Source organism: Crocuta crocuta, unplaced genomic scaffold (assembly GCF_008692635.1).
Source record: "Crocuta crocuta isolate KB4526 unplaced genomic scaffold, BGI_CrCroc_1.0 scaffold140, whole genome shotgun sequence".
NCBI classification, from domain to species: Eukaryota; Metazoa; Chordata; class Mammalia; order Carnivora; family Hyaenidae; genus Crocuta; species Crocuta crocuta.
In genome coordinates this window covers 1965284-1992706 of record NW_027527775.1, presented here as the reverse complement: position 1 = coordinate 1992706, position 27423 = coordinate 1965284, and the positions used below count along the sequence as shown (strand labels likewise).

At 40.4% G+C, this 27423-nt stretch overlaps 1 protein-coding gene across 14 annotated transcripts in view; it reads left to right on the top strand.

The window, feature by feature from the left end:
* Window positions 1-22058: 22058 nt before the first annotated feature.
* PCM1 (pericentriolar material 1) overlaps window positions 22059-27423 on the top strand; it is a 78328-nt gene continuing 72963 nt past the window's right edge. For 5 of the 14 annotated variants that reach the window (XM_077772388.1, XM_077772366.1, XM_077772396.1 and 2 more), the window contains exons 1-2: window positions 22140-22420; window positions 23784-23858. The gene's annotated coding sequence lies outside the window, so the exon portion shown is untranslated. Of the gene's footprint in view, window positions 22421-23783; window positions 23859-27423 lie in introns of all 14 variants that reach the window. The other 9 variants (XM_077772414.1, XM_077772384.1, XM_077772424.1 and 6 more) reach the window with 6 other exon arrangements.

The following is a 27423-nucleotide window of genomic DNA, read 5'->3' as shown; positions in this document are numbered from 1 at the left end:
GCCCATTATAAACTAGAGTCAGACAACTGGTCTTACATCCCTTAGTATATGCAATGGGCATATATTTCTGATGGTTATGTTTTCCAACCTTAACTCCCAATTCTGGGACATGCACCCTTTATGGGACTTTTAAAATCCTGTGTTCTGAATACAATAATCACATTTTAAACTCAAAGTGTGCCTTTTACTGAAATATTTAAAATGGAGCATATTGTAAGTATCAAGGTCATCAAGAACTATCTTTGTTCAGATAACTAACAGAAACTTCTCAGGCGCAGGTAATAAAACTCCTTTCTAAAATATTGGTTTGGATATCATCTCAGGTAGAGTCCTCCAAGAATGCAAAATTTGTTCTCACATAGCATAGGTCTGAGAAATTTCCGAAGAAGAGAAATAATAATAATAAAATATTATTATTTTAAAATGTTTTATTTATTTTTGAGAGAGACAGACTGTGAGTGGGGAAGGGGCAGAGAGAGAGACACAGAATCCAAAGCAGGCTCCAGGCTCTGAGCTCATAGCTATGAGCTCGAAACCACAAACTACAAGATCATGACCTGAGCTAAAGATGGACCCTTAACTGACTGAGCCACCCGGATGCCCTGAAAAGCATTCTAAAATTAGTAAAACTAAACCAATATTAAGGAGAATCACCCTATTTCTATTGTTTATATAACTAGTGAAAACTAAATTAATAGATACTAAGTAAATAGCTCCGAAATTAATTAATCCATGCCATGACAATATGAGTGATATAGTCAAGTGATTGAAAACAATTTACTGAAAACTGCAAGAATGCATTGATATTCAGGCTCTGCCGTGGCTCTCTGAAGCTCAATTTTCTCATCTGTAAAATAGTGCTATTTGATCAGATAGTCCCGCAAATCCACTCCCACTTCAAAATTCTTCTCTTTTGATCATTTGGTATTATCTACAAGGAACCTCGCTAGAACATAATGAGGATTAAAGTTTTATATCAAAGTTAGGAGAGTTCACGGATAACTAGGCAACACAGATAAATGTACATAACGGATGAGTCAACTAGGTTGGCGCTAAGACTCGGATACAGAGTCCTATGAAATTAGGGACCCCTTCACAGCTCCTCTGGTGCTCTAAGCAGGCAAGGAAAAAGCTGCTGTAATTATCTAGTTGGAAAACTCATATTATTAGTATTTTACCTAGTAAAACTCTTTGTTTTAAATGTTTTAAATTGACACATAACATTATATAAGGGAAAACCCATATTATTACGTTAAAAAAAAAAAAAAGTTTCTCTGTTCCTGGCCAACGGTTCATGTTCTGGGACCCTGGTGGTGTCTTGAAATGCTGCTGTTGCCACCAGGGAGATTTCAAAATGGATGTGGTGGCTGTGGGGAAAAGCTACTTTCTCTTTCCCTAATCTAAGCTAGATTTGGACACAAGCCCTTTCCTGAAAGCCCAACACCAGCTTTTAGTAGTCTGTGACAAAGTTTGCAAAACTGTTCTGAAACTTGGGAATAATGGAAGGAAATGACAATGCAGAGAAGGAAAATGTAAACCGGTCTATTAACCATGGCTCTTCTCTTCTCCACAGAGGTCCCCCATCAGGCTTCTCTCATTGTATCCCTGGACCCAAACTACTGCCATATTGAGGGGGCTATATAACCCCCCATGTGCAGAAGTGCCCTTGACCATATCCTACCCCTAACTCTTCTCTTGCTTCATAAGAAAGGGGAGAATTCTATCTCCCCAGCCAATCAAGTCATGAGCACTAGTGATATAGCTGTGCCCACAGTAAAGAAAACCATTTGTAGGGTTATGTAGAGAAATTTTGCTTTTTACATCAACATACTTTCCCTTTCAGAATATAATATAGGCTATACTTTGTATAATAAAAGCCCATTAAAGTGTCACCCACCAAGAAAAAGAAAAATTTTCTCCCAAAGGTAAATGTGGATTTGCCCCTAGTTAAACAGAAAATTGTTACCAATATCTTGTTAAATATGGTGAATTGACCACACACTTTTATCTGTGCTCTCTCCCCAAACCCTTTCAAAAATGACAGCAAAGGAAAAAAAAAGGCATAAAGCTACAATAGCAATGTGAACATAAATGATACATGAGAAGACAAGAGATTACAACTTATCAGAAAAGGTTTTAAAGGAACCACAAAGTTCAAGGGTAACTGTAAAGAACTGAAAATGGGTCCAGGGAGGAATTGATGAAATAATATAAAAGGTATATTTGGACCCAATAGCCCTTACCCACCCCATGTAACTCTTTACTTACCACCTACTGCTTGTCCATCTTTTATTCCTATAAAAATCTGATTTGGAAGGTTTCATTTGAGGATATCAGGAATATTAGAAGGTAGGAGCCATAAACAGAGATATTAAATGAAAACATGCATAGACCGAGTGTGTCCAACCACCTTTTTAAACCATATTACTGTCAGACCACCTTATATTTCTTGGAAGGAGACAAGTATTCTTCTTGGGAGAAATGGAATGGTCCCATAGGAAAAAAAAATTAATGATACTAAAATACAGTAGTTCCTTCTGGAGATATGCCAGCTCACCACTGGATTATATATTAAAGCTCAGTGGTCCACAGACTCTACGCACGAACATAAAGCTAGCTTTCGGTACCCTTTTTTGGTGCTTCACATAGAGACAACCAAGGATCACAAGGCCTTTGAAAAATTGCTCCAGTATGAAAAATAGACATTACGAACAAGGGTGGAGGGAAGAAAGAACCAAGGAACTCTGAATACTGAGGGTTCACTCTGTGCCAGGCAGTGTTCTAGACGCTGGAGAAACTGCAGTGAACACAACTGACAAATCTTTGCCCACATGGAGCTTACATTCTAGCAGAGATGGGGAAGTAAACATTTAACAAAATGAATAGATTATACAATATGTTAGAAAGTGATGTCTCTTGTATTCTGTGAAGAAAAATACGTCAGGGGAGAGGACTGAAGAGTGGATGTGAGAAGGAAATGCAAATTTAAATAGAGTGGATCAGAGAAGACTCCACTGAGATGGCATTTGGGCAAAATCTTAAAAGTAAGCCGTAGGTTTGCTTCTCTCCCTTTCCCCTTGTTCCTCCGTCAAGTTCCTCCTAATCCTCCTATACGTGCAAACATATGATATTTGTCCTTCTCTGCCTGACAAAAACTGAGGACTGATGGATGTGGGGGGAGTGGGGGATGGGCATGGAGGAGGACACTTGTGGGGATGAGCACTGAGTGTTATGTGGAAACTAATTTGACAATACACTATTAAAAAAAAAAAAAGTAAGGCGTAGGGACACCTGGGGACAGGGAGAGGAAGGAAGCAGTTCAGGCAGAGACCAACGAGTGAAAAGAGTAGAGGGGGACTGAGTAATAGGGGTATTATTGTTATAAGCGGAAGTGGACTAGGGGTGCCTGAGTGGCTTGGTTGTTTGAACGTCTGTCATTGGCTCAGGTCATGATCTCTCAGTTCATGAGTTTGAGCCCTGCATCAGGCTCTGTGCTATAACAGTTTGGAGCCTGGAGCCTGCTTTGGATTCTTTGTCTCCCTCTCTCTGTGCCCTTCCCCTGCTCGCTCTCTGTCTCTCTCAAAAAATAAATGAACATTGGGGTGCCTGGGTGGCTCAGTCGGTTGAGCATCTGACTTCAGCTCAGGTCATGATCTCACGAATTCGTGAGTTTGAGCCCTGCCTTGGGCTCTGTGCTGGCAGCTCAGAGCCTGGAGCCCTTTTTGGATTCTGTGTCTCCCTCTCTCTCTGCCTTCCCTTGCTCATGCTCTGTCTCTCTCTTTCAAAAATAAATAAACATTAAAAAGTTAAAAATAAAGAAATAAATGAATATTTAAAAAAAGAGGAAGTGAGGGAAACAAAAGGATTTATTTTGTTAAGATGGGGGAATGTTTGCATGATAAACCCCCGAAACTATATTATCTGACAGGTAAGAAACAATAAGAAAATGCTATTTTTTTAAAGGAACAATTAGCCCAGAGCAGAAAGAGTGGTAAAGAAATTAAATAGTTAAAATTAAAAACCAAAACAAAACTTAACTGATGGATTAGAATTTATATTCTAGGAAACCTTCCAGAAAGTGGAATAAAAAGACAATGGTATGAAAAATAGGAAAGCACAGATAAGAAAATTAAGTTTTATTTTGGGAGTCAAGCATGCACCTAATAGAGCTTTCAAAAAGGACACAGGAAACCATGGAGAGCAAATTATCAAAGAAACAATAGAAAAATAATTCCTAGCAATGAAAGAGATGAAGCTGAAAGAGCCTATTCACTACCTAGCACAATGTATAATAAAAAAAAAAAAAAAAAAAAGACAAAATACCCACCCACTCCTCAGGCTATCATGATGGAATTTTGAACAATGAGAGTGCAAAGTTGCAAAGAGCTTCCAGAGGGAATGAAATCACCTAAAAAGAACTGAGACTCAGAATACTATCATGCTTCTCCACGGAAAGAATGCCTTAAAAATTCCGAGGGAGTTTATATTTTCCAAATCAGGACTCTACACAGCCAAGCTAGCAATCAAGTGTGTAGAATGAAGACAATTCAGATAAGCAAGACTGAAAAAACCTCAAAACTACCTTTATGTAGCCTTTCTGAGAAAGACTCTGACACAATATGTTCTAGAAAAATAAGCGCAAATATCAATCAAGAGCAAGACAAAGAAAAGGAGTCAAGAAAGAGTGGGGGACTTTGAAATGTGTCAGCTTGGCTGGGCTAAACTACATTTCCCAGAATTTGTGATTCTCATGTGCTGTTGCCTATCTGTTGGCTCATACTGTTGGCCTAAGATTTTGGTCAGGCCTACAGCTGCTCTGCCTGGCCCTGGATCATGGATTCAGCTCATGATAAAAGTTCAGTCCCACATCACCAAGGTCAGAGGCAATAAGAACTGATATAGGTTTCAGTCCACCCTCCTTCCCTTACAGCCAGCCATCTAATCTTCTCACTTAACTTGCCAGGCATACTTTGAGCTCCAGCATCACGTGTGAAGAAAAGGGACTTTTTAAAGACTGCTTTGCCAGCCCCCACAATTGCATAAAACCATCCCTTATAGATCCTAGAGGCTCTGCTTTTCTGTCTGATACAGAATCCCAAACAGGAAAACCAAATCCCTGAGAAGGAATTTTCCAAATGCATTTTCCAAATGCAGTTTTTTCCTAGAGCACTCAATATGGGAATCCTCTGTTCTTTTGCTCAGATCTGAACGGCTCACTCCCTACACCTGCTGCATGAATCGTGTGAAAAGTAGTACTGGTAGAAATTGGACAGTTTGTCCAAGATGTGTAGCTTCAGATGGCACGGTGGCCTTCCCTGCATACCAGTTAAAATGAAATGCTTATTCACTATTCTTTGTTTCAGAGGATTCTTGTCTACCTGAAAATGTTTCCCTCTGGTATTTAGCCAAGTTTAAATTGGTTCCCTGACAGAGCAAAGTGCAGAAGATGTTTTCTTCTTCATTTTTTTTTCCCTGCAAAGAATGAAAAGGCTCTGGCTAAGAAATGTTTTTCTTCGATGCATCTGTGAGAACTTCAGAACTGCATATATTTTATGCCTCTGAAAAATAACATCTTTCTTATTGAAGAAGAATTTCCCCATAAGATCGCAGGCCATTAAAAAATGGCAACCAAATAAATGTTTAATTCTAATAGAAAACAGATTTTTTACATTTAACACATGAAGAAGAAATTCAGCTATTGGTAAAAATATGTAGGGGGAAAAAATTCAAGTTCATGTTAAGTAAAATCACATTTTAAAGTAGGCCTTTGCACATAAGAGAGATGGGTAATGCAAGATGTCTTTTTTCATTCAACTCCACAATATGACTTCTCTGTCTTTGATAAATTTGCTATAAATCTCTTTGGTTCATATGTGTAAATCCACTCTCCATGTGTGCTTTTCCCTCTCTGGTTTTAGATTCTTTAAATATTACCTCCTCTTAAAACATTATCCAACTAATTGGAAACCACATGATGATTCATACTTTTATGACCACATCTAAAAGTAAAGTTTCCAGGGTTGTTAAGTATTCCAACAAAATTTCTGAATACTAGCAGAGAATTTAAAAATACACATTTGACAAAAATGTATTTGCACGCTTGAATTTACAATCTGTCCTTATTTTTTATTCATCTTTTATTATTTTTTATTTCTTAGAAAAAATAAGACCACTTAATACAATGCCCTGAGATATAGCTCAAAGATATGGCTTTGATTTCAAATAACTATACATATGCTGAGGAAAAAGAAAAGCTCGTTGTGCACAATTACACACACATTCCGATTCATATTTTGGTTAGCCCACACATGGCTCATTACAATGAACTTATTTTTCGGCATGTACGTTTGAGACCAGACGCTGACATATTAAACTTTAAAAATTTTACACTTAAGAAGTTTACATTTATACTTGGATTACGTTATCAATAACTAGGACTACATCAAAAACAAAGGGTAAGGACCTGAGTCACATGTGCAAGACGCAAGAATATATACTAAAGTGATTCGTGGGGTGCCTGGGTGGCTCAGTCGATTAAGCGTCCAACTTCAGCTCAGGTCATGATCTTGTGTTTGAGTTCAAGCCCCACATGGGGCTCTGTGCTGACAGCTCAGAGCCTGGAGCCTGCTTTGGATAATGTCTCTGTCTCTCATTCTCTCTCTCTCTCTCTTTCTGCCCCTCCCCTGCTCACACTCTGACTCTCTCTCTCAAAAACAAACGTTTAAAAAAATTTTTAAAAACAAAATATAAGGTGATTCTCTAAGATTGAACTGCTTTTTCCTGCTTCCCCCCTTAGAGATATTGAGGGAAAATTCTAGAAACTTCAGAGTAGACCCTCAGTCCCTAACTGCAGCAATCAAAGATTATGAAATATTAAGGGCCAGTTTCAGAGTAATTCACTTACACTGGCTTTTTTTTTTTTTTATTTTGTTTTTGTTTGCAAGCTAAAGAAATAAACTTCATCCAGCCATCTGGAGTAAAAAAAAAATTGGATTTATTAGAGAGACGCTGATAAGTAACAGACTCAATAATAGGCTGCCACAAACATGCCGAGGGAAGGCAGAATAAGGACAGCTCTAAAAACCTCAGCAAGAGGAGTTCTTCAATTTATTCTGTAGCAGGCAGCCCTTAACATGTTTTAGTTTCAATTGGAAATTTAGCCGCGGTGTCTTTCTGTACAAATTCTACATCCCTAGGAGAAAGAATCCAATTAGCCCAGTCACCTACATTTCAGTGTACACGTATACATATGGCGGCCACACCTCCGGGCTACACCTCTGCTCTCTTGCCCACAAAGGATGGATCCAGGGATAGAGATTCTTGCAGAACATGACTCCTGTGGTGAGTCTTATATGTAAGGAAGGCTCCCCGTGTGTACCATTCTCCTGCCACACAGTCAGGGAATTCAAAGAGTAAAGAAAGGAGGCTCTATGCCTGACAAGCCTAAAATCTCATGTCCCACGACTATTTTCGCCACTGAATCAATCACATTGATATGCCCTTTTATTATTACTGACAGCGTATGTATGTACATATGCATGTACGTGTATGAGTGCCTATATGTATGCGCCAGGCCTCTCCTTTATTTGTCTATTTCAATAATTTCTATGTGTATTTCTATGTGAAATAGCACTCCCCTGGGGATCTGTCTTTCCTCCAGCCCTATCCACGTAGACTACATGCTCTCCTATGTGTTTTCTTGTCTTACACTGGGCATCACTGTATTGTGTACTGGACTCTCTTTCCTCACTAAGAAAGGTCAGGGACTTGTTTTCTTATTTCTATATCCACAGCACCCAGCATACACATACCTTGCATGAGAAACTCAGGAATATTTATTATTCACGGAACAATAAAATTCCATATCTGTAGCAGCATGTAGTATAAATATTCACACTTGATTTCAAACTTGGTAACTTACATGCAGTGCTTACGAGAAGGCCTAATACACAGAAGAAACGCAATTTTCATTTCCTTCCATCTCAAAACAAGATCAGGACTGCAATTTCATTGATTGAGGGTGAGACAGCAATATATACACACAGATAATTAATAAATAATTTAATAAAGATATCGCTTTATAGGGGCACCTGGGTGGCTCAGTTGGTTGAGCGTCTGACTTCGGTTCAGGTCACGATCTCACAGCTAGTGAGTTCCAGCCCCGCGTCGGACTCTCTGTTGACAGCTCGGAGCCTGGAGCCTGCTTCAGATTCTGTCTCTCCCTCTCTCTCTCTGCCTCTCTCTCACTCCCTGTGTGTCTCTCTCTCAAAAATAAATAAAAACATTAAAATTTTGGGGCACCTGGGTGGCTTAGTCGGTTAAGCGTCCGACTTTTGCTTAGGTCATGATCTCGCGGTTCGTGGATTCGAGCCCCGCGTCGGGCTCTGTGCTGACAGCCAGCTCAGAGCCTGGAGCCTGTTTCAGTCTGTGACTCCCTCTCTCTCTGACCCTCCCTTGCTCACCCTGTTTCAGTCTGTGACTCCCTCTCTCTCTGACCCTCCCCTGCTCACGCTGTCTCTCTCTCTCCTAGAAATAAATAAAAATATTAAAAAAAATTAAAATTTTTTTGAAAAAGAAGACATTGCTTTATATAAGGGAAGGAAGAAAATGATTTTTAATAATCTACAATTATTTGTGAGGTGGAGAAGCAGTGAGTTTAGATGGAAACAATACCCTGCTCCTAAAATCACTTGCTAACATTGTCCAATTCATTTGCACTTTCAGCAGAACAAGAATCTTACATTCCAATATGGAAATGTTAATGCGAATGTCTGCTTTAATCGGTGATGAATGAGTGTGTGGAGCACAATGTTGTTACCAAGAAAAACTTGAAAAGTTAGATAAAATTTTAAAAAATAAGTGGATTGATTAGAAGGATACTGAGGTATTATCAATATGAAGGCATCTGGGAATCACTGGCTCAGCCAGGACTCGAGGCGTAAGATTGCGTAGAGAAGAAAGCTACCCTTACTCATAGCACAACAAATGTAAACTACTCTTTCTTTTTTTAAAATGAACTATTCATCAACGCAAAAAATACAGAAAAGTGCACAAATCATTAGCATACAGTTTCATGGATTTTCTCGAGCTGACTTTTTCTAGAGTGTGGACATGTTGGTTGACTGATTTTTGTTTTTGAGTTTTTGTATATTTGAAAATATTTTTGCCTTAGATTCTGAAAGGTGTTTCGTTATGTGTAGCATTCTGTTTCCGCCACTGTCCTCACACAACGTTGCTTCCAAGAAACCTGCTGCTATGCTTCCTGTTCCTTTGTGTACCTTTTTCTCTCTTGCTGTTTTCGAAGGTACTTCGTTTGCCCATTCAGGTTATGTTCTTCGGGAGGCTGACTCTGAGAGTTTTGCCCACAGGATGTTTATAGGTGTGATCACTCCCTGTGAGGAATGAAAAGGACTGGGGAAAGGGAGAACCTCTGATGGACCTTCCACGGCATCTGTGGACACCATCACAGGAATTATTCACTGGCTTTGGGGAGAAAAGCAGAGTCTAGATACCCTAAAAGATGGACTCTTGCTGTACCTTCTTGGTGACTCAGTGAGAAAGACTATTGCCTTTTTAACAAATTGTGATAAAATATACATAGGATAAAGTTTACCATTTTAACCGTTCCCCCCCACCCCCAAGCGTTTCTCAGTGTATAGGTCAGTGGCGTTAGTACACGTACATTATTGTATAACCATCTCAACCATCCATCCCTAGAACTGTTTCATCTTTCTGAACTGAAAATCTGGCCCCGTTAAATATTATCTCCCGTTCCTCCCTCCCCTAGACACTGGTAACCTCATTTGACTCTGTCTCTGAATTTGACTGCTCTAGGTACCTCACACAAGAGACTCATTCAGTACGTGCTCTTTTGTTTCTAATTTTACTTTGCACAATGTCTTCCAGGTTCATTGAAGTTGTAGCATGGGCCAGAATGTCCTTCCTTTTAAGGTTGAAGACCTTTCCACTGTATGTATAGGCCACATTTTGTCTGTTCAGCCATCAGTGGACATTTGAGTTGTTTCTACCTTTTAGCTATTGGTAATAACGCTGCTATGAACACTGGTGTACAAATATGTCAGCGCCTTGTAATTACTTTTAGTGACCGCTAAAGAATAAAAGAGAACAAGAGGCCAAAATAGGAGCCATGAACTTCAATGGGTGAGATCCAGTGTCAGATTTTGAGTATTTATTCAATTGTGCAGGCTAAGTGAGAATGAAAAACCGGTTTGCAAAGCAGGTAAATGTCTTAAAATGATTTGTTCAGCTTTTAAAAGAATTGAAGCCCACGAAAAAATATTATATCTGAACTATCTCATGTTCCCAGCACCCCAGCCAAACTGGACAGATGCCATTTCCCAAACACAAGCTGTACTTTCTGTTTCTGTGCCTTTGCCCAGGCTGCTCATTCAGCCTGCAGAAAGCTTTTCTCGTAGGAGCTGTGAGATAGCCGACTCTGTCCTGCAGTTCCAAACACGGCAAAATGCCAATAACTATTTTCCTGTTCTGAGGTAATTTTATTTAGCATCATTTTATTCCACTACTAGAGCCTGTTTCAATGTATTCCCATATTTCTCAGTCTGTCCTTTAAATATTATACATATTGTAGCCAAGGATCCTTGTGCTTTGTAGATTATAAAGTTCTCATGGTTATTCACTTATCGATGGCCAGTCCCATGTCATCTGCAGTCAGCAGGCAGCCCAGCCCCAGCCCTGTCTGGTTACCTGATGAGATTTGCAGTTGACATTTGCTATTCTTTTGTCTCCTGGCTTCTGATCCTCCTTTCTAATAGCAGCTCTATTTCTAGTTGGGGCTTCTCCAGAACTTTGGGGGAAAATAATTCTGCAGTTCCATGACAAGAGCCAAAGGGCTAGATCTTTTTTCAGCCAAAGGGGCTGGTGGGTAGTTGGATGAGGGTGTTGAGTGCTCCTCCCAGAGAATTTGCACCTTTAAGGAGAGACACAAGGAAGGTCGTTCATTCCAGCAAGAGCAGCAGTATTCTGGCCAGACACTTCAGGTTATGACACGGCTGCTCTCGTTGCTTCCTGCTACTTGGCTTTCCATAGTTCCCCCTGCCCCCAGCCCCCCTTTTTTAAAAATTTTAAATGTTTATTTTTGAGAGAGAGAGAGATGGAGCGTGAGCAAGGGAGGGGCAGAGAGAAAGAGACAGACAGACAGACAGAATCTGAAGCAGGCTCCAGGCGCTGAGCTGTCAGCACAGAGCCGGATGTGGGGCTCGAACTCACCAAAGGCAAGATCATGACCTGAGCCAAACTCAGACGCTTAACCGACTGAGCCACCCAGGTGACCCTCCACAGTTCTCTTAATTCCTGTTCATTCTGACGTCTGAAGTACAGATGACTTCTGATTCTGTGAGTCCCACATTCTCCAGTAAATTGCACCAAATTCACTCCTGCCTAAGTTAGCCAGCCAGAAACCAATAGAGAACTCTGATACATTATTACCTCCTTCCTCCTATTCCTCTCTCAACTTCCTGTCCCGCCCTGGCTGATATCTATTTTTTAAAACATAGATATATATAGATTTTGGCATAGACATATAGATATAGATAGAGATAGAGATAGATGTAGATATAGATATAGATATAGATGAAAATGCAATGTAACTTTAGACACAGGCAAAGGAGTAGATGAAGGAGTAGATGTGGATGTAATCTATCTCTCTATCACCCCCAAAAGAAGGGTCAGATTCAGAAATCATGGAAGTGAAGGTGAGTGACACATATTGACAGCTTCTGCTGCTTCCACAGATGTCTTTTCAAGAGGTTCTTATTCTAGACACCTCATCTGATGACATAGCATGACTGGTATGGACAGAGACCTAGAAGCAAAATGAACAACTTGTATTTTGGCAATGGCATGTACTCTGCTTGGAAAAAAAATTAATAAAAGTGATAAAATATGATTTGGCTGAGAAAAGCCCAAAACCTGGAATCCGAAAGCCTGGGATAATATTCTAACTCGCAATCCTTTAAAATTGGGGTTCCCCCAAAGCAGAGCATGACACAAAGATTGGGATGCAAGTAGTTTATTTGAGCGGTGATTCCGGGAAGCATAAGTGAGGGAGTAGTGCCGTGAGTTGGAATTGGGAGGGGGGGGTGCCTCGTGAGTGGACTACACCCTTAGACAAGTGGGGCCTCTGAGAGAACACGTCAGAATTTCCTCCTCTTGACCCTTGGGGTACATATCTACCAACTCCAGCCCCCGACTGCTGGATTTGCTGAATTGTTTCTGTAGGTATTGATCCCTCTTTCCACCTAGGCTCTGAATCCCAGCCCTTCAATTCTTCTCTAGAATTGCATTCCTTTCATTTTTTTTTTTTTAAGGTTATTTACTTACTTTTGAGAGGAGGATGCGGGAAGAGAATGAGTGGGGAGGGGCAGAGAGAGGAGGACAGAGGATTTGAAGCAGGCTCTGTGCTGACAGCAGAGAGCCAGATGCGGGGCTCGAACTCATGAACCATGAGATCATGACCTGAGCTGAAGTCAGACACTCAACCGACTGAGCCTCCGAGGCGCCCCTAGAACTGCATTTCTTTAATTCTGTTCCCCTTTCTCATTTTTAATGTCACCCTCTCCTTTCAGAGTCTTGTCCCCCTTTCACCTTATAAACAAGCTTAATTCCTTTAAATCCTAGGAAATAAAAACTTGCCTTATTCCTACCTCTAGCTACCCTCTGATTTTTCCCTTTCTCCTTCCACCAAACTTTGTAATGAAAGCAATCTACACTCATGGACTCCATGGTCTCACTCCCTATTCTCAGCCAAAGCCAATGACACATGACCCTTCACTTGGCTGCAACTGCTTGTAATGGGCCACATGTTTCCTCATAGTAGTTTCTCGTTGATTCTCAGACTGTTCCTTTTTCCTCAAAACGTATTCTTCCATACACTTTCATGAAACGCCTGTTAGTTCTCTTGGGTGTCCTCCAACTTTCTCATATTTGTGGGGTCTTCTTCCTCTGCTAGTCCATTGAATGTTAGTGTTTAGCAATTCCAAATATTTAACTCCAACTCTTACTTGTCTCTGTAGCTTCAGAAGTGTTTGCCCTCTAGCTCACTAGCTTTCAACTAAACTCCTTACAGTGTCTTCCTCTTCCCTCCCTCTCTTTCCTTGGAGGAACATAAGGAGTTGGTAAAACCACTATTTATTCACTTACCCAGTTTCAGAGGTTGGCATTATCAGACACCCTTCCTATCTCTCATCCTTTATTTCCTTTGCTAATCAGTCTTGTTGATTCCACCTTCTAAATGCCAAACTCTCTTCATCAGCCCCATCACCAATGACACCTTAATTTATGTCCTTATCACCTTAGCATAATCTACTGGTACTTTTTACCTGATTGATCTACTTCCAGTTTCTTTCCCATGCAGACCATCTCCTACACAGTAAAAAAAAAAAAAAAAAGTTATCTTTATAAAAACAAGAGTGACCACAATACTCTCTACTTAAATAAGCTTGGTCGTGCTCCATTATCAGTAAGATAAAATCTAATTTCTTTCCTGTGGTGATCCAGCCTCACTGTCGGCATCTCGAGGTAGTCATGTAGTCCTTATGGTTAAAGCCGTCATGACTCAGCCAACCGAGAATGGTGTGAAATGTTTTGAAATCTATGCTAAAATGGGAGTGCAGGATGGGTTCTGAAAACGTGGAGGCCCAAGTCAATATTAGCACAAAGCCTTCTTTGTAAACTTAGTAAGTATAAACATATCTATATCACTTACTGTGAGCCAGGTACTACCTGGATACTTTCAGTGCATTTACTCATTTAATCCTCATAACAGTCCTTGAGATATGTATTGTTATTTTTATTGCCATTTTGTCAATGAGGTGAATGAAACATAAAGAGGGCAACCGCTTGGTCAAGTTCACCTACAACAGGATTTGACCTGAAGTAGTCTTGCCCTACAAACATGCTCATATCCACTTGCTATAGTGCTTTACAAGCTTTGCACAGAGGTAGTGGGGTTGCCCAACCTTAGAAAATGTTTATAGCCTGTGCGGAGATTTATGCTAATCAGAGACAAAGAGTGGAAGCCCAAGCTGGTGGTGGCTGAGGGCAACCGCGACCTTAACCTGGACCGTAACATTATAAGGAGAATCCTTGTCTCCCCATCTTCCCAGTGCCTGCAACTCCTCGACCCCCCATCCCCACCCCCCACAGTCCATAGGAAGCTTCTGAGAATTCAGAAGCAGAATCGCTGCTGCAGAGGATAACGATGGCCGCAGATATGTGGGAATGACAAGATGAGTGTAGTGTAACAAAGAGCGACAGCAAGAACAATAAGAAAAGCCAGGACCTATCTGTAAAACTGGACATGGTCCCTGTTCCTCTCTCCACGTGGGTTTGGACTGAAGACTGGCGCTTAGAACTAATTCAGGCACCCCCCACTGCATTCTTGATGACTGGAGGTGGAGGGGTTGGGGAAAGGGAGATGTTTCTTCTTACCATTTCTGCTAATCAAGATAATGAAGAACTTTATGCAATTGATTTTAGCATCCAAAGAAGACAAAACTTTCTTAGAGCTCCAGGCTGAGGAAATGAGTCCTCCTGATATCAGTGTAGCAGAAGAAGAACATTTTATGTTAATAGTGGGTCTAGCTGGGAAAAGCCAGAGGCAAGGCCAAGAAAACAAAATTGTTCTGTTAATGAAAAACTAATGAAGAATTTGGAGTTTCCATGAGTAACCCAAGAGGAAAAGGGTGAAAAGGGGGGAGGGTGATGAGATAAAAATGGGGAATAGGATGTGAAGGCAGAATGCATCAAAACCACAGGGAATTGGGTAAAAGGCAGCCAGGAAGAAGTTCCAGGCTATGGCCAAAGATCTTTTAAAAAGGACAGAGTTGTCCGAATAGCTGCAGTATAAATCTCTCTTCGTCTCTTCTTATACCGTTAACTCCAAATTTTCAGTGGAACACAGTGTACCACACAGAGGTGCCTTGTTTCTATGGTATTTTGAGAAAATAAAGGGAAAGAGGTGGTATTCTGCCTTGGGAATGATGTGGGATGGGGAAAAAGAATAGCCATAAGAAGCTAGACTTGAAAGAAATCAAGAATTCAGCAGAAGCAGGAAATATTAGACAAACAAAACAAAAAAATACATTAGCTCCAAGCATTCTAGAAGATATCATCGACACTGAGATTAGGTTTCCTACTGTATATGTGACGGAGATATGGTTATTCCAACAGTTTTGAGGACTTGGGGACACTCGGGCAGCAGACATTCGAACGAGGTAAGTGAAGTGGGTATGTTTTTTTTATGCCACAAACTTACATGTTTGTTTTTCTAATTGGATTTCAAGACTGTATTTGATAGGCTTCGAGAGACCTAATCTCACTCCTGATCTGTTATGTCACACCGAGTCTCCTCTCAGGGCTGCATGTGACTTCCAGGGTTGTGGTGGGCAAGCTCTGCGGAGTGCCACAGTAGCCTCCGGTCATAGCCATGGAACCCTCCAGGCCCTCCTCGGTCACCAGTGCCCACAGATTGTATCTTCCACCTCTTCCATTTGCAGAGATGCGGGGAAGAGCATAAAATTCTTTGAATTTCCCATGATTTCTTCCTCTTTCCACCCAGGCAAATTGTGAGAGGTGGAGACTGCCCTGATTTTAATCTTTTTTCTTATGTATGAAATTTGTATCTTTTGTTTCTGGTGTTTGTGGCTGTAACAAGCCTTCATGGGGCAACACATGGCTGCAACTAGCCAGGAAAGGGGAAACCAGACTATATAAGAAAAAAGCATTAACTAATACCTACAAATGCTGTTCAGTTACATTTGCCTTATATCCTCCCTTTCTTATTAGTGCAAACGATTCTTTGTAAAATAACCATCCTGCAAAGTAATGAGTCTCTATTTTTCTTCCATGGCTAATTTCTTCTCTGATCTATCATTAGCTAAAAATTTTAAATGTTGAGTACTCTGTCAGGCATCAGAAAACTATGGCCCATGGGTTAAAGTGGGCCCACTGCCTGCTTTAATATTGTTTTTTACGTTTATTTATTTATTTTGAAATGGAGAGTGCAAGTGGGAGAGGCGCCAAGACATTGGGAGACAGAGAATCCCAAGCAGGCTCGGGGCTCAATCTCTCGGAGCCCTGAGATCATGACTAGAGGCGAAATCAAGAGTAGGACACTTAACTGACGGAGCCACCCAGGTGCTCCTGTTTTAATACTTTTAAATGGTTGAAAAAAAAATCAGAAGACGATTGATATTTTGTGACATGGAAAAATTACATACAATTTAAATGTCAATATCCTAAAATAATGTTTAATTGCAACACATTTATGTTCATTCATTATATTTTGTCTGGCTGCTTTTACACTACAATCACATAACTAAGTAGTTGCAACAGGGACTGTGTGGCCCACAATACGTAAAGTATTTAATATCTGGCCTTTTACAGAAAACGTTTGTCAATCTCTGCCCTACTTCTTATCAGGATTTTACATTTTTCCTTATCCTTATTTGGACTATCCATCCTGCCACCCAATATCCCCAAGTTTTTAACCCTGAAAATTATTTGGTACTCTGGAGGTAAAGAAAGAGCATTCTAATCTTTTTCCTGTTTAATCTGAGCTCACATATGTTTTGCCATTTTTTTCCTGAATTACCCAGGTGCCCCTTCCATGATTGTATTTTCAATACCAGGGTTTTTAAAGTAAAAGCTGAGGATTGATTGTTCATACTTTCTAATATTCTTCATATGACTTAGGAAATCTCTATCAGCCTATATTTCCATATTTTGGGAATCCTCCCACTTAATTGACTGATCTCTCCTAAATTAACAACCTATATCCAAATATATTTAATACTTTCACTCTTATATGCTGTAGGGTTGATAGGAGGCTAGGAAATAAGGTATAGATGATTTTCTTTGTAGTTTTAATTATTTTTAAGTTTATTTATTTATTTTTGAGAGAGAGAGTGCGAGAGGGAGAGGGGCAGCGAGAGAGGGAGACAGAGAATCCCCAAAGCGGGCCTTGATCTTGTCAGATCATGATCTGAACTGAAGTCAAGAGTTGGACGCGCTCAGCCTACTGAGCCTCCCAAAGGCCTGTTTTTACTATTATATGGCTTTATTTAAGCCCCCCCGCCCCCGATCTGTCTGGGAAGCAAGCATTCCACACAGGAGTACTCTATTGCAGCTCTGATGAGGTTTACAATGAGTAGAGCAAGCAGGGTAAATATATAGACCCACCCCAAAATATACAGAGAAAAGTGTAAGAAGCAGGGTATCACGGTTAAGACTCTACAAGAGCTGAGCTGTGTAAAGACTGATGAAAAGCAAATATGGACAGAATAGTCTGAAACACAAGGGTACATCTATTGAATGAGAGACTTTTGAAAGAAGAGGACATAAACAGGTTATGGAGGAAAGGGCAGCCAGACTGGGTAAACACTAACATTGTATGTAAAGGGTGGCAAGTAGGTATTTGGAACCCAGTCCTAGAAAGTATGAAGTGGCAGTAATGAGAGACGGCATGGTAACTAGATAGGGGGAGAATGGAGGCAGGTAAGATGAGCCTTGAAACATTACTTATGTATGTGGATTTGATATAATTAGTTGATATAATTATATATAGTAATTAATTGATTTAATTATTCATACGTTTAGGTTTTTGAGCGAGACAGGTACCTAAGAAAAATCGTGAGTAGCATGATTTTCTCAGTGCAAAGGTTGGATCAGTGCTTCTCACTCGGGAGTGCTTTTGCCCTCATCCCTTGCCCTGCCCTCCGTGGGTGGGGGGTATGTGGCAATGTCAGAAGACACTGTTGGTTGTCACAACTGGGGAGGCAGGGTGCTACAGGCATCTCGTGGGAGGAGGTCAGGCATGCAGCTAAATATAATACACAGGAGAGCCTCCTACAACAGACTCATCCAGCCCCAAATGTCAATCATGTCAATCTTGAGAAACTCTGGGCTGGATTAAGGGAGAGAAGTAACGTGCTTACGTTTTGCCCCAAAATGTAAGAACTAGGTCCGAGTTCTTCAACTGATCCATTGTTTATACAATTTCTTCATCCATTGAGCCCACAAAGCTAACATGAAGAGTGAAGATAAAATCATTTATGCTCAAACTTAGAAATATTCCAAAATTAATTTTACATTCTCTTCTTCAGACGTGTTTCCACCCATCAACATGGATGCATCTCAGAAACGATGAACGAAAAAGCAAGTCAAGCAAGCATATATTCAGTATGATACCATTTATATAGGGTTTGAAAACCAGTGAAACTAAACAACGCATTATTTGGGGATATATACATATAACTACATGAGGAAAATGAAGGAATGATAGCATTGAGATCTACAGGACAATATTTACATTTGTAAAGGGGAATGAGTTTGGAGAAAAGCACAAGGGGTCCTTCAATAGATTGTTTATAGTCTATGTTTTAGGTTAGGTAGTTGGTTCTTGGGTGTTTCTTTTGTTATTGTACTTTATAATTTACATAAATGTCATATATTCTTTTGGGTGTATAAATAATCTCGTATAAAAATAATCATAAAATTCAATATGATGGGATAGTGGTCACTGAAGATTTTTTCCTTTAAGTTCTATCACCACCTGCAGGTTAAAACTAGGTGCTGCGCATCCTGTTCTTCTCAAAGTCTAAATTAGTGAATATCGAAATACAGTAAATGAACTTTGCAAGGCATTTGGGCTATAAAGAACTCCCAAAGGCAGGGTTTCTGCTCTCACCATATGTAAATCCATCTGTGGATAAAGAACAAAGAACAGAGTAAGGAGATAAATAATATAGCACAAAACGTTACACTGTGAACACCCCCTGGTCAGTGTCATATTAAATATCAAACGACAGAAAAAATGCTATTTTACACAGTATGGCAACTGATTTAGTTTGCCATCAGAATCCAACTCCTTGATTCCATCTGCTACTACCGTAGGACTCAATTACTCCCTGCTAGTTAACGCTTGCTTTCTTGTCACTCGCTCCTCCCTCTAGCCTGTTCTAAACATTGCCACTAGATTAAATTCCTTAAATAACTACTTCATTATATCATTGTTTTTTCCAAAGCCTCACTGTGATTGTACCCTACCGACAGAACAAAGCCCAGTCTCTTCAGATTGACATAAGATTTTCTCTGGTTTACAGAAAACGTACAGATACCTGTTGATCACTCTGGCTATCTTCTCATGCCTCCGCGTTCCCCAACCATTTGAATCCGCTACTTCACCCAGTCTGGTTTCTGCGTTACCCATCACGGATGCTGGATGTACCAGGTGTTTGAAATGTGCTCCTTTCCACTCATGCCTCCTCTCTTGAAGTTTAGTATGTGTATTAAGTTGTTCTTAAATGTAGGAAACTGAGATGGAGTTCCATTGTGTAACTCTGAGAGGCCACCCATGGTCCCCATCTACATTTCCACCAAACTGGTGCCCCTAATTTCCTCCTACACAGAAGTCCTGGAGCCACCATTATCTTTGAAGCAATATATCAATATTCTTTCTCTGAATTCCTAAAGCACTTATTGTCTGTATCATTTATTTGCCATATTCATACACTACTGATACTAAATCGATTCATTTGCATAAGGTTTATTTTCTGAATGAGATGTTAAGTTTTTGGAAGTCTAGAATAATTTTATAGTTTTCCAGTTTTTTTTTTCTTTTCTCTGTTCTCTGCAAAGATCAGTAATGCTCATTTTTGAGTTGGAGGATCTCTTTGGAACACAAATTTCTCAGACAACTCCCCTCACTAAACAGGCCTAATAGGATTGACATTCTTTAGAGATCATAAATTTAAAAGGCATAATGACCATCTTGATTTCTGTAATGCTTTTAAATTCATTTGGATTGTTTTAATGACAGAAGCTTCTACATATTTAAAAAATAAAAATATATGTATGAAAATAAAATGATGATGATAGGGATAATAATGATAACTAATGTTTTGCAGCCTTACCATATGCCAGTAATTTTTTCCACTCATTCTCTTATTTGATCAAAAAATCCCTCCAACGAGTTCAGTAGATGTTACTTTCACCAAAGCTCTACCACTTGGAGCTGTCAGAATTTTGGTAATTTACTTAAATTTTTGCTCATAAAATGGAAAGAACGCAGAATCAGTCTCTTCAGGATAGTTGGGAAAATCAAGAAAATCACAACAGGAAGAATGTTTCACTTGGGCCTTTTAGGAAATAAACACTACTGGAAAAAAAAAATCCCTACAAGGTAGGCAACATTATTCCTTCTTCATTTTACAGATGGGGCAATTGAGTCTTGGAAAGGATAAATAATTTGCCCAAGATCTTAGAGTGGGGGGATTAAAATGGGGCCCAGGTCACTCTGTGCTTTGGATTCCCACAGCACTTTGTTTTCTTCCAAAACAGAATTTATTTGTATCACAGCCCATTTCTCCATCATTCGCTAAAATATGAGCCCTTCAAGGGCAGGGACTATGTGTTACCTAAATAATTATCAACGTTAGACACACAGAATGTATTCAAAAATATATGACAAAGTCTCACGGTAATGAGACTGAACCTGCATCTAGTTTCAGGAAGAGCTTTATTTACCTGAATTATGTGTGGAGATATGGTTCTATTATTTGGCTTTTGAATAATTTTTTCTGGTTATGAGAACGATTTGTTGTTGGAACCTAAACGTCCTCTATTTCTCCTCCTCCTTTTTATTTTGCTTAAAACAAACTCATCCCACAAACTGTCTAAAAATAGAATGCCCTTGCACTCAGTAAAACAGAAGGTGTTTTAGGTCTTCAGGGAGGGACACTGAAGGCCTTAAAAGTCACTATCACATTTTGTGTGTGTATGTGCTAAGGGAGTTGAAAAGGAAACAGCAGGGGGCATCTTGGTGGCTCGGGTCATGATCATTCGGTTCGTGGGTTCAAGCCCCACATGGAGCTCTGTCTGTGCTGACAGCCTGGAGCCTGCTTCGGATTCCGTGTCTCCCTCTCTCTCTGCCCCTCACCCATGTGCAGTCTGTCTCTGTTTATTCCTCTCTCAAAAATAAACATTAAAACAAATTTAAAAAAAAAAAAAAGGAAACTGCAGGCCCCCAATAGAATCCTGTACTAAACCCCAACTCAGAAAGCCAAGATCTAATACCTAACCTACGTGCAGTTTCAACACCCCAGAAATGTAACCTTTAACCAATCAACCTGGAATTACTTGGTCACCAGCAGGTCAATAATGCATCGGGTAGGCCTTTCCATTCCACATAAGAAAGCAACCTTCCCAGAAACCATGCACTCTTTGCTAATAATTTCCTTTTTCCACCCCCTTCCTGCCTTTAAAAAGCTACCCTTTTCTACAGCTCCAAGGAGCTCCTTTCTATTTGCTACATGAGACGCTGCTCAATACGCTAACTGAATAAAGCCAATTGGATCTTAGAATTCACTCAGCGGAATTTTGAATTTTTACAAAGGGAGAACCTAGCAATTCAACATCCTCGAAAGAGGAACCGCTGGGATAGGAGCATAAATGAGCATTCAGGGACTAGTTTTAAGACAAATTTCCCTCTACTAAATTTTGATTGAAATCCTCTGGTTCTTCTGAGCAACACACAGGACGTCAGTCCAAGGTGATGTTCATCACTAACATTTAGGAGTCTCCCCGCTGACTAGCTATTCGGTTAGTGGTTTGGCCACTTAACTTCCCACGATTAAAGCCCACTGAGTAAAATCAGGACTACATCGTATAGGCCCTTCTGTTTCTATCTCTTAGTAACCCAGATGCAGATGAACAGACGGGCGACTTTCGTCTTTTCTTCTCTTTCCGGCCAGAGTCCGGAGCGAACACACACACAGAAAACCAGAACGGGCGTCCTCTGTTTTCCTACTAAAGAGGGAGCGCAATCTACTTTCGCACAGGCCCGCAGCCCCCGCTCACAGAGCGGAGCCGTGGAGCGCACAGCATGCCGGGATTTGTAGTTATCCCTCTCGCGGCGGACGCGCGGGCGCTCAGAAACCAGGGTCCAGTTGGCATTCTGGGATATGTAGTCTCTGGTTGTTCGTGTAGTCGGCGCCAGGCTAAAGGGCCCGAGGTGACACCACAGACTCCGGCGGTCACATGACTCCAGCCTAGAGCGCCGGTCGCACTGCGGCGCCCGCTCCGGCGAATTCTCGCCCCCGCGCGGCCGTTGCCGAGGAGACGGCGCAGTCTCACGGCGCGTTGCCCCCTCTGCAGTCCCCCCGCCCCTCTTCTCCCACCACAATGAGATCCTAAGATGGCGGTGGCTGCGGCGGTTGGCGCCGAGTCGCTAAGGTAGAGAAGGCGGCCATTGGGCCGTAGGCAGCCAGGGAACTTGTGGGCGCTCCCTGCTGCGGTCTCTGAGGGAGGACCCCTGCCGGTGGCGGGTCGCAGGGCCTGACCGCTACTCCACCCTTGGCCGGAGGGGCTGCTTCGTTTACAGGTAATGCTGCGCGTCCCCAGCCCTTGGCAACGGCGGGCAGCGCGGCGCAGGGGCGGGAGAGCAACGGCCCTGGGACCCTTGACCCTCTAGGCCCTGGCCTCGGGCCCACGCCTTCTGTGGCTTCCTGGGTCTTCACGCCCCTTTCCCCAGGGCCGGACGCCGCGGTCTCCGGGTGAGCACCTAGGGACGCGTTAACGGCTTGCAGAGCCCCCTCGTTGCCTCCGCGCGTCTCCCATTTTCTGGCCCCAGAGGGGAGGCCGCCCTGCGTCTCGTGGGCTACAAGAACGTCCCTTGCAAGTGGAGGAATCGGAGCGGGGGCTGTGGTTTGGCTGCCGGGGACAGGGCTCGAGTTCTCCACAGCAAGGGGCCGTAGTGGCCTTAGTGTACGTGACTGCACCCCCTCCCACCCCAACTCTCGCTGTGGGACTCCCAGTGTCCGGAATTTGGGGGGCCGGAGGCCGAGTGAGGAGCGACGCGACTTTCGGGCTGGGATTTTGGAGCAGCGGATTTTTGCTGTCTCGGGTATTTCTTGGAGCAAAACGGNGCACGTCCGGTTAGAAAGGGTCTGAGACGGGGGGAAAACTCAGTGCCAAGTGGGATTCGGGAAACATTGCTTGCTTTGCAGAAATGGTGTTTGGGGATTGGATAGTAGGCCCTGCTAGGGAGGCGGGTCATCCAAACTTTTCATCGTTGGGCCCATTCCTCAGGAGCTCACCTTGTCTGCTTTTTTCTTCTTTATNCTGGTGAGTAACGGATTGCAATTTGGCGCTGGAAGAAGCGGGCTTTCTGGGCGCCCCTCTGCCCCCCGCCCCATAACTGCCTTCCAGACTCCGCCTTCTGGTAGTCTCTGGTTACCGGAGTGGGTGTTAGAGAGCTTCGGGTGCACCTGCTCTTTTCTTTCCCTATCACCTTCCTGGTGAGAGTCCTGGAAACCATTAGAATACTGAGGTTTCGAACAGAAGGTAAACCTAGGTTTGTATAGTGACAAGGTTGTTTTCTTTTAAGTAGCTAGCTTTCAAGTAAACCTTTCTTCATCTTTGGAAAGACAAAGCTCTAGAATAGGTTCACTGGCAGGAAAGTTAGTGACTTGATTTTGGGATGGATCTTTAGATGAAAATTAGGGTTGACCATTTTCATTATGTACCAAAGTAGATATTAATGCATCGCATTGTTGTTTGGAAGATGTAAACATTAAGTATATCATAGTTTTCCAGAAGGATTATAGTAACCAGTCTAAAATGTCGATAAATCGGAATTTTTCTTTTTCCGTTCATTTTTCTAAACATTTTAGGCTATATAGTATTTGTTATTCTATACTTTAAAGAATTTACTAACATGACCTTTTTTTTTTTTAAATCACAAGCAGGCAACAGCTTTGAAGCGTGAAGCAGAGCAGGAGAGGAGCCGTTTCTGAACTGTAAAACTAGTCTGTAAACAGGTAATTTGACATCATATAGGTTATTATGCTTTGTGTTATAGTTGAAGACTTTATAGCTGAGCTTGCTGTCAACATACCAGTGCGTGGTGAGATTCCTGTCTATTTAGTAAACAGACATTCTGGGTTTGCTGCCCTGCGTGCCTTGCTTTTTGGCATGCCACTTTGCTCTGCTTCCATACTTTTGCTAGAAAAGAGCGATGTTATTCCTAATTATTAATTAGTAAAATAGTTTAAGCACTACATTTTGAAATGTCTTTGTCTTCACAGAATTTCTTCAGCCCCTTTGAATTTTTCTTATAACAGCTGTTGGATAGCCTCTCTTTCCAAGTCCACTTAATCATAAGGCATTTTCTATAACTTTTTTGAGCTTGTGATATATACTCTTGATTGAAGTTTTGCTTTTTTTTTTTTTTTAAGGGGCATAAGATCACTTTAAATGTTAGTTTCTGTGCTCAGTGCATTGTCAAATGCTGGTTACTTAAAGGTATTCTCTGGCCAGCAAAAAAAATGTCAATGAAAGTTCACCGAGGGAAAGTTAAATAATTGCTTGCTAAGGATACTTTAGAAATTAAATGACTAAAGGATGAGTGTCAGAAGAAATTTTTGTTAAAAGGCATTTTAAAAATAATTGCTTCTTTTAAGAAAAACGTCAGAGCCTGAGTTTAATTCCACTGTTAAATTGTAAGACAACCCAATTTAAAAATACTATATGTCCTTGCTTTCTAAGAAAGCAGGTAAGTCCTTAGTTCTCTTCTGATCTAAGCCAACTGTAGTGAGAAAATACAGATTGGCAGTTGATTTGTATCTTCATTAGAATTCTCAGTATTTTTTTAATTGGAAGACTAATAGGACAAGAAAGAGTGACCCCAGGGAAGGTCAAGTCAAATGTGAGTGTGTATTCTTTAACACACTAGAATGATAGAGTAGGCATTTAGTAAATAAAAAGAATTATAAAACCACTTACAATTTTTCTTTTTAACATATTAGGGAAGATGGATGAGATGGAATAAAAATGTAGGGCAATTGTGTTAACTCATGTTAGAAGACCTTTGGTTTTCTCATTAGAGGACTGGCCCATTTGTAAGGGAGACAAGGGTATTTGAGCCTTGGGAAAGATAGAAAGGATTTGGTATATCACACTAGGGAAATAGAAGAGACTTGGAATAATCGTTATCAGTATGGAGTTAGAAGTGAACTGATTCCAGATTGATGGTGGTAGCAGGGCCTATAGATTTGAGTGTTATAAGTAATCCTTGACAAGGAAGTGATAGATTTTGAATATAGATATAGGGAGGGAGAGGTCTTAGCAAGCAGAATTTAATTGACCTCCATGTTCTCACTTCACTGAGCAAGGGTATATTTTGTTGATATGAAATGTTCTATGCAGAACAACTGTACTGTAAGATAGACTTGATGCTGTGCTTCGTACATAGGTCTAATAAAGTTTTTGTTGATTCAAATTGTTGTATTTTGTTGCAGTCTTTTTATCCCCTTTCTCCCAGTATCTTAACAGTTTTGGTTTTAATTTGAAGAGGGTAATTACAGAGATACCTTAAGTTCTAGAAAATTACTGAAATTTTAAAAAAGTCTCAAATTGAAAGCACTATGGAAAAGATCGTGTGTGATTTTTTTTTTTTAGGTACTTGACCATCGTAAGTACAAAGAAGAAATTGAGAAGTTCTTCAAATGAAACTGACTAAACAACACATAATACCAAATATTTAATGCATTATCTTCTCAGTTTCCATTAAAAGTGCTTAGTACATTTGGACACTGTATGAAGACTTTCAAAACAGTGTACCGGGTACTTTTATAATTAGTAAAAGAAATACCCCAAATAATGCAACCTTTAGAAATCTAATATAGATATGTAAAGTACCACTTTTGGTTATTTTGTGACTCCGAGTAAACATTTAGAAAAAACTTGTACCTTGTATATGTCTAAAACCTTTAATTACAGTTTTTTCCCCAGTCCTTCTGTTCCGCTTCAAGTACTTTTCTGAGTAGATGACTTACAAGTCTCTCTCCAGCATAGATTGCATCTCAAACCCAGCACTGCTGACACTGAATTTATCATCTTCTCTCAACAAAAACCTGTTCCTTTTCTAGTCACTGGAAACGTATCATCATACACCCAACTGTTCAGACTAGAAACCTGGGACTCAGCCTGTAAGAGCTTTTGCACTGCCTCATGGTCCGCATCATAGTAGTCACCGAGTCCTGTTGATTGTGCTGTTGGAAGCTTACTTGAATTGGTCTTGTCTCCATACCTATTTTGATGATTAGAAGTCTTTCCATTTCAGAGTTTAAAATAATGATAAAAATATATAAATAATAACATTAATGTGTTTACAGAACAAGATTTAGAATGCAGACACCTATTTCTAAAGACGACTTTGATGTGGTTAGAGAGGTTAGGGTGAAGAAAAGGAAAACACTTGCCTGTACTTTCTACATTTTATAGCAGGAGATACCGTCTTAGATAAATCAGCTACTAATATATTGAGAATTGATCTACACACAATTATTTCTTTAGTGTCATAGCAATACTTTTACTTGTATAGGAGGGTGCCTTTCACACACATTTGGGATCATTATTATTTATTAAATATTCTTTCCTCATGTGAGTGTTTATTTCACAATATAACTGTAGACAAAGTTGTTTATTCTGTAAATTTAATGGACTTCATTTAGTATATTGTCTTTTAGAAGATTTAAAAGGTATTTGACCTATTTTTCCCAAACTGATTGTAATTTTTTTAATTTAAAATAATTTTTTTTAGTGTTTATTTACCTTTGAGAGACAGAGACAGAGCATGAGAGGGGAAGGGACAAAGAGAGAGAGAGGGAGACAGAGAATCTGAAGCAGGCTCCAGGCTCTGAGCTGTCGGCACAGAGCCTGATGCTGTGCTGGAACCCACGAACTGTGAGGTCATGACCTGAGCCAAAGTCCGAGGCTGAGCCACCCAGGCATCCCCCGCAACTGATTTTAATGTGTAGTTTTTAAATTGTTTTAGAAGCTTAATAGTGTTCAAAGTCATTTAGCCTACAAATAGATCCTTAGAAGAAGCTTTTTATTTTTCAGGGAATTCATCATAATATAAAAATAAAAAGTAGAACATTATCTTTCCAGGTATATTTTTAATTTATCTTTAAATAAACTTTATTACTCTACTAATAGAAAGCACAGCATTCACTATTTTAGGAAAACATTGATATGTAAGAGTTTTTACTTAAAAACGTTAATAATTTTTTATTATAATTAAAATTTTACAGTTAGCTTCTAGTTTTTTCAAAGGTGATATTACCTGTATTGCGTATGTAGTTTTTGGAGCTCTTATTCTTTAATATTATAAATTATATTGGTACATTTAGAAAAAAGCAGTTGCAAAATGTTTCATTTTTTGTCACCTCTCTGGATATCCTTTATTTTGTAAAGTTCTTAAATATATTTCTAGTATTAAAAAAATGCAAAGTATTGTAGAAAATCTATGAGAAGAGAGAAAAAAATGATCACATTCCTACCCCCACAACCAACATTTGCTTTCGTGCAACCACTTTACCA